Source organism: Bombus pascuorum, unplaced genomic scaffold (genome assembly GCF_905332965.1).
Source record: "Bombus pascuorum unplaced genomic scaffold, iyBomPasc1.1, whole genome shotgun sequence".
Lineage (NCBI taxonomy): Eukaryota > Metazoa > Arthropoda > Insecta > Hymenoptera > Apidae > Bombus > Bombus pascuorum.
The window spans coordinates 1,507,554-1,515,961 of record NW_026869731.1 but is presented as its reverse complement, the minus strand read 5'-3'; positions in this window follow the sequence as shown (position 1 = coordinate 1,515,961).

The following is an 8,408-nucleotide window of genomic DNA, read 5'->3' as shown; positions in this document are numbered from 1 at the left end:
CCCCTCCCTATCTCATAGGTACTATATCTTAAAGGAAAAGCTTCTTATCGCTAAAATTTACTCGAAGATGTAATTTAATTTAACAGGAATAAAAAAGTGAAACACAGCCCACAGATTAGTTGATGACACTTTTGTCACGACATTACGACTGTTCAAAATTCTACAGATATTATCAATATATACATAAACAAGTATACACATATACGTAAATATTTCTGTTTTTTATAAAGATAAGGCTCATAACCGCCAGAAATAAAATTTGAATCAAAAATGTTATCCAAATAACATTTTCTAAAGTAAATATCTACAACAAATATTGCAAGAATTATCCGGTTCTAAAATTGTTTGTTCGCTGATATTTCAAGTAGCGCACGCTTTAAATTCTTCCTCCATTTCAGCAGATCTCGAATTTAATTTATTACGAATACAGAGCTTTATCGAAGTGTTGCTTCCTGACCTAAATAATATAATCAACCATAAGGAAACCTTAAAGGAATTTAATAAAACAAAGTCGTAAGAAAAATTAAACAAGTTACCTACCTATTATTGGCATAGACATGATACTTGATACTTAAAACAATTCATGGTAATTATTTAGAAAGCTGCCGCCGTCTTGAATTTTTATGCTTTTTTAATATATTGTCGGGCTCATGATTCTAAACAACTTTTTCCTGCACGTATAACCGCTGCTCGGTCTTAATATCCGAGACATTTGCAAAAATCTGTCGATATTACAGTGAATTGTACCTGTTGCACGATTATGCGCCCGAGACAACGTATGCTGATTGTCGACCGCTGTGAAGTCTAATCCAATAAAATAACAGCTAACCCAAACCTAATTCTCATCTTTTGTTTATAGTTTATATGTATAGGTTAGAATTAGGTATCATTTTATCAGGCCATTTTATCACCAATGAGATATAAGACTTTACCAAATGTCCTTCAGGGCAAATTGTAAAAACCAAAATAAAATAAAATAAAAAATAAATATAGCATGTGGGTGGCTACCCCCAGCGGGGTGCCAGCTTCGTTTTTTCTAAGTTATATCTTTTATGTTTTGATTACATATGTAGCTAAAAATATAAGCAACAATTTTTCAATAGTAACGGTAACAGGAAAAAAATGAAACTATAAACTTAGTATCGTAAAAACATCGTATCTATAATAATATTAATTAATATATATTAATTAATATAATTAAATTAATCATTGGTAGAAATTGGTATCAACAAAAATCTATTATATTTACATTTATTGTTTCTAGCCAATATACTAACAATATAACTTTTATATAATATAACTATAATAATTTATTATAATATAACTTTTGGAATATTTAGAATTGGATTTTATTCCAGTTGTTAGTGAGTAATATCCATTTTCCATGTCGTTATTTCGTATAATGTTCTTTTTTAAGTATTTATGACAGTGAAAAGATTTTTCTATGATAGTATTTACGTTAATACGTGATCATGTTTATGGTTGAAATAATAACGTTCTTTGAAACCGATGGGCTACATATCTGGCTAATGCATCTGACAGCGACGAATACTCTCATGCGAGTAAACACTAAACGACCCGGTTTTCGAACGAAAAACAATACAGATTGGAATTACTTTGCGTACATAATACACGAAAAAACTGAATCATGGTTGAACGAGAATTTTCAGATAATATATTATCGTTTTCGAATCGGTAAAAAAATTGATGGAAAACCAATTTGTCTTTTAAACTTATATCGGTATATACACTTACATATGTGGAACGCATAATAATAATATTTTTTAGTGAGTGTTACTGGTGTGCACTTTTCACTCACCACTGAATCCGGCTCGAAGAACCAAATGTTACAACCGTTCGCGGAGAGACACCGTCGCGAGGAAAACGCGTCCGACGGGAGGCGTAAATTCTCGCTACGATTCGGTTAATCGATGCCGTGAAATAGTCGTTCCCCTTGTTTCGGTTAACGTAACAGGGGTGGTTTAATGAATGAAACCTGTTAACACTGTGTTAACAGGTTGATATATCGTCTATATTCAACAATCACTTATACAATAATATAAGCGTCACAAAGTATTTGGCGATACGTACAATTAATGTGTTACAGAGAAATTCTACCCGACTTTACGATGTCTCTCGATGAATTCGTTGGATTAAGCGACTTTATTCGTCAGTATGCAGCTCTCAATGTATGCGGTTATACCTTAGAAACTGATTGATTTACGGGTAGAGTGGTTGTTCCACTTATTGATTGCTTGGACAATCAGAACGAACTAATAATAATATTGTGGCATTTTTTAAAGATATGTTTATGATTTTTAAAGCTACTTTCTATTAAATTCTAACGTAATGATAGAATAATGAAGTTAATATTGGTAATTGTTTTCATTCCTTTTTTCCTTTATTATTTTGATACCCTTTCTTGTATAGAATTTTGATATTAAATAACTTCTCATACCTTTGTTGAAATATCGTACATATAACATTTTGTATTAATATCTGTATTTTGTATTATAATTGTTTCAATATTGGCTATATTAAAGATTGATATGACAATTACAATGTTTTGAAATAAATTGGTATATGTATCATCCTTTTTTAACAAAACAAGGATAACGATATCGACATGTGCTGAAACAACATGTCAAAAGTTACCAGTGTCCATATAAAAGATCTAATTTTCCAACGTTAAATAGTTGTAGCGCATAGATCATGGTTTCAGTGTTAGGAACCCTTAATTAAATCCATTACGGAATACAGTTTCTGAAAAATAAATGAAATTTATGTTGCAATGTATATAACGAGGAGAGATTGGAAACCTAATCGCATTAAGCGTATACTTTGTTTAAGTATAATGAATGAAGATTGAACAATTAAACTTTATATTTAAATTTTATTTTTGATATACATATTTTTTATGAAATAAAATAAACACAAGAAAAAATAATGAAATTATGAATAATTCCATCAAGAATAATATTAATATTATTATTAAATTTTATTATTGTTAATATAATATATAACATATATAATATAAATATTATTATTAAAATTGATATTATTTTAATTTTATTTAATTAGGTAGCAATTGAATTTATTTTATAATTTTCGAAGAAAAAAGCTACATTGTTACATGTTTTTAAATTTAAAAAATTTTTGTTATGTACATTTCATAGTTACATTATTTAATATAGTTTTTCATATTACAAACCTTTTAATTTTTACTCAGTTTTTTTTTTTTATTAAATGTAAGTTTAGTCATTTACGAGTTTTTAACTTCTTCTTTAAATTAAATAATTATGGAATTAATTATTAAGTTACAATCCACTTTTATAAGAACATATTTTACTTGAAAGAAGGATCGCAATTTCAATTCATAAACTGAAAGACTGAAAAATTTCCCAAACAATTTCTCATATTCTTTCATTAGAACTTTTAATACAAAAATTCTCCAAATAATTTTAAAGCATTTAGTTGTTACTTGAATTTGATCAAAAGAGAATGTTCCATTTCAGTCCTTTAAATTTCTTTTTTTTCAATGTTCATCTTTTCAGAAAAATATTCGTAGATGACTTCTTCCATTTCGAATTTGGGACAGATTTTGCATGCGCATTAAATGATTATAAAACCAACGATTTTTGTACAATCTATATCAATACAATCTTAATTTTGGGTCAGCTTATCAAATTATGTAAAGCATATAAAAGCCTATGGTTCATACTACTTTGTTGTTTTTAATATACATATGTATGATTAATGTATGAAAATATGTCTTCCATTAAGTGAATTATCTTCTTGAACTGAAAAATTAAAATTTTGTATTGAAATTAAAACAAAGTTCGCTGTTATAAAAATTTATTTCCATTTTTAGTAATGTAGAGATTTAATGTTATTATCTATTGTTAACAAACTTTACATTCGAACAGAATGATCTTATGTATTTATTTCGAATAGCAATGAATTGTTATTTATCTGATCTTTAATATATTGGCAAAGCATATTTACCTATATCTGTAGATTTCAATCTATCGTGAACAATTCGAAAATTTGATTAACAATTAATTTTTTTGAAGAAAGGTCAAATTACAGTTATTCAGATTCTTCTCGCCTCTACTTTTTATTCGTGTTTAAAAAATTTCGCTTACATTGTTCTTAAGGTATATCCTTTCAAAGTCGGGTAGAATTTCTCTGTAACACATTAATTGTACGTATCGCCAAATACTTTGTGACGTTTATATTATTGTATAAGTGATTGTTGAATATAGACGATATATCAACCTGTTAACACAGTGTTAACAGGTTTCATTCATCAAACCACCCCTGTTATGTTAACCGAAACAAGGGGAACGACTATTTCGCGGCGTCGATTAACCGAATCGTAGAGAGAATTTACGCGTCCCGCCGACGCGTTTTCCTCGCGACGGTGTCTCTCCGCGAATGGTCGTAACACATATTATCATATTATTGTCGTAAGTTACTTACACAACTTATTATATACCTGTGTTTGCGAGTTTCGTATACTAAAAACAATAAACATTTTTTGTTTCTAGAAGTTACAATGATTGTCGCATTCCTACCTTAACCTTTACTCTATTAACGAGCAATCGTCTTTCGAAACACGTCGCAGCTCATAAATATGTAAATGCATAATGTCTGTAATCATCATAAATGAGAAAATTACGTTTTTCTATAAATGTGTTTTTCAATCTAAAAACTCAGATTTGATGTTCTCGCGTGCCTGTTGCTCTGTAGCGCATATGTATGTGCTCACTCGTTAAAGCATATATACGCACACAAGCACACCCATATGCGCGCACATACTCCCACGTTCGAAGTGGAAATCGCGTATTACACGGGGGTAAACTAGAAAAGGAAAACCACGTCGAATGTCAGATTTGCCTGACAACAGGAGCTTGCAAAGTATGTTTCCATGGTATCCACAGTATCCATGGATCTCATATACGCACACAGGCAAAGGCACTTTTTAAATCTGAGAAAAAATTAGGCGAGGGTTGCGTGGGGTTAATAATGACCATTCGCGCGATCCTGATTGGTCAATACTCGCTCGTGCGCGTTGCTGCTTTTTCGCAAACGGTGCGAGCAGGCTCCGTGCGCTGTGCTCTGTGTTCAGTCGAGTTCAATCGTCTGCCGAAGAAGGTAACCAGCTGGCGGAAGCTGAGGAAACGTCAAGCGACTTCTCTTCGTCATAAGTCGTCATAATGGCCACCATTGTAAGTAATGTTTTTTGTCAGTTTGCTAATTTTTTTATTTTCAGCGGTATATATTTCAGAAATCAGTCGATACCTTTTTTTGGTAAAGTGTACATAATTTTGTATTTCCTGATTGGGGGTCACTTTATATGTTTGATTTACTCATCCACAGTGAATAACGCGGTCAAATCAAAATAAGTAGAACATTTGAGACATTGAGAGAAGGTAGAAAATTGTTTGAAATTGTATAGATATTTAGTTTCATACACATAATTTATACGTGTATATGTCGCATGGAAATGAAAGAAAAATATATCAAATATCTCTTATAAAAATGAAATAAAATAATTGACTATGATCTTTTTCTTAATATCAATAGTAAATTTTTTTTTATAAATTTTTATAATTATATACTATAATTTCTGCTTTTTCTCCCTTACTTATAACATTCTGTAAATCCACTGGCTGCCTAGATTTACAAATTCTACACGTGTCTCGATACCTCTGAATCTGCCAATTTAAATTGATATTTCATTTTAACGAATGCGTAACTTAAATTACAAACTTTGCTAAATGCAAATTTCCAAATTCTCCTATTAATATTTGTCTAACGCTAAGTAATTTCAATTCCAACATACACATCTGCATTTTCTATAAAAATTCTCAACAGTCCAATCGCCATTCATCCTATGGTTCGTTCTGTAAACAATATACTTCCGTTGTTTCTGTCAAAATTTCCTGATTTAGGCTCGCGCAGGTTTAGTTCGTCGCGAATTGAAATTCTTCGTAGGCAGAAGGGTTGTATTACGCCGTTCGAATGGTCGATGACGGTTTATGGGAAACTAAAATCGCGCGTCTGCACGCTCCTGCAAGTTGTAACAGCTAACGAGTAGGATGGAACCGTCCCATCCTCTGAAGTTTCCTCTCTGGCGGTCTTTAAGAAGCGCGTCGCCTCCTAGAACGCTGCACTCGTCCTCGGAAACGTTTGTTTCCATGCTCTCTAGCGGCGAGAGGGCAGGGAAAAGAGCCGAGTAATTTCCAGGGAAATTTTTGAAGTTGAAGTAATGCCGGCACAATTTCAACGATAACCTTTTTTCTCTACTCTCTTTCTCTCTCTCTGTTCTTTTTTCTTCAACCTTTCTTCTTTTTTTATATTTCCTTCTTTTTTTCCTATTTTCTCTGTTCGAGTTGGAGATTTTCAATTGTTGAGAGTAACAGGTTTCGAAAAAACGAAGAACATTCCATCGAAATCGGAATTGTGAAAATTTAACGTGTTAAAAGTTAGCTCGTTAATTTGAAAAAGGATTGCATCGTTAATTTGAGAAAAAACATCGACTTTGTATAAAAAGGCACAAATATTCGTCCAAGAACCTAAAGCATTCGAATCTTCCTTGGATCACTAGTATATGCGTTAAAATTAAAATTTCTTGTGCGACAACTTCGTCAAAGGAATTCTTCAAAGACCCGTCTAACGATCCTTCGTTAACAAAGCGTGTTCGAAAATCTATTATTAATCCATGAAACCCGTAACTCTATACTCTATACTCTTTGCTAGTGAACAGCAGTGAACAGTACTCGTAAAAAATACGACCACTTGACCCTTTTATAATTAGCGCTCGTTGCTCTTTCCTTCTCCTCTCATTTTCTCTTCGGTATCATCGACTCGTTTCATAATATCGAAATTTACCTATCAAAAATTTATTGTTAGTAAAAAGTTTCAATATGTGCCGTAGAAATCGGCTAAAAAGAATATCTCTGTCACTCTCGATCCTTGTGAAAATAGCTATAGAAATGTCCCAGAAGAGCCTAGGATATTTCTAATTCTTGAGAAAATTATTATTAGTTATTAGTGATAAGAAAAATTGTGTTATTACACGACTGTAAAAACTTCCGATTTCGGAAGAATTTAACGCGATAGACGAAGAGATTAATGGAAAATTGCCTTCTTTGAAAAGTAGATTAGAAAAATATGTAGGTGATAGAATTAACAGCGGATGATCATTGAAAGAAATTATAGATACACATAATATAATTATAATATAATGCACATAATCAAAATGGATAAGCATTCGAGTATTTTATTTTGGATATTGTATATATGTATTTACACAGTCTACCTATGATCTTCCCTAATACGTAAATTAACAGCATTGCATGCGCTTTTATGCGGCAAACGAGCCGCTTATTTCCCAGATTGGTTAACCCAGTTCTGCCTATGGTGATTGTAGCGTCTTTGACGAAGTCCAAAATGTTTAAAGGATCAGAGAAATTCTTGGTTATAAACTCCGATGAATTTACGAATGTCAGAAAACCTACAAAGATGGTCTTATCACGTTTTTGTGATCTTTATGCGGAGTAGTTGAAGTAAGCGATTCGAAGATATAAAGCCTTTTGAGAGTTGATAAATGTTTTGTGGGAAACGAATAAGATTGGTTTAGTTATCTATATTAATTTGTCTTTGTTAATATTATTAGTTTGCATATAGTTAATGTTAGTAATACTTCTTAAATGTTCAAGAAATCAATAGAAACGTGCATTTAATTCTGATATGAAATGGAAAGGTAGTTTTAATGTAAAGTCGATTGACAAATTATTATTGAATTTTGAAATTACTCTTCCATAAAAAATGTCACTTAATGTTTCAGAACTCATTTGAAACGTGGAGGTAGATATTGTTGATTTAATATTATTTTAAACCACAGATGATGGAAGCACGTAATAAAGGAAGGGTAAAAAGGTTATAATCTTACAAAATGTGATTGAAAAGTAGGAAAACACGATAAAGGAAATTTTCATAATTCTTTTAGCAAAGAGGAAAAATTCTATGAAGCGATTTTGTGTGACGGAAGAGTTGCAATGCAAAGTATAACTTTATTATTAAGTCATTTTATATGGAAGAAAGTTTTTTCTGTTTCGAACTTTCAAAATAATACACAGTTTTATTGGATATTATGAAATGCTAGTAACGAAGAATAAACGCATATATAGTTACTTATTTTTAATTCGTATTACCATTTATCATTTTCATTTTTAAATTTATATTATTGCTTACTATCTTCATTTTGTATGAAAAAATGTTTATTTCTTTTTAAATAATTCGCAGTTTTACTAAATATTCTAAGATAACAGTTGAGAAATACAAGCGCACGGTTGCTCATTATTGTCTTTTATCTTCAGTTTTAAATTTGGATACTTATA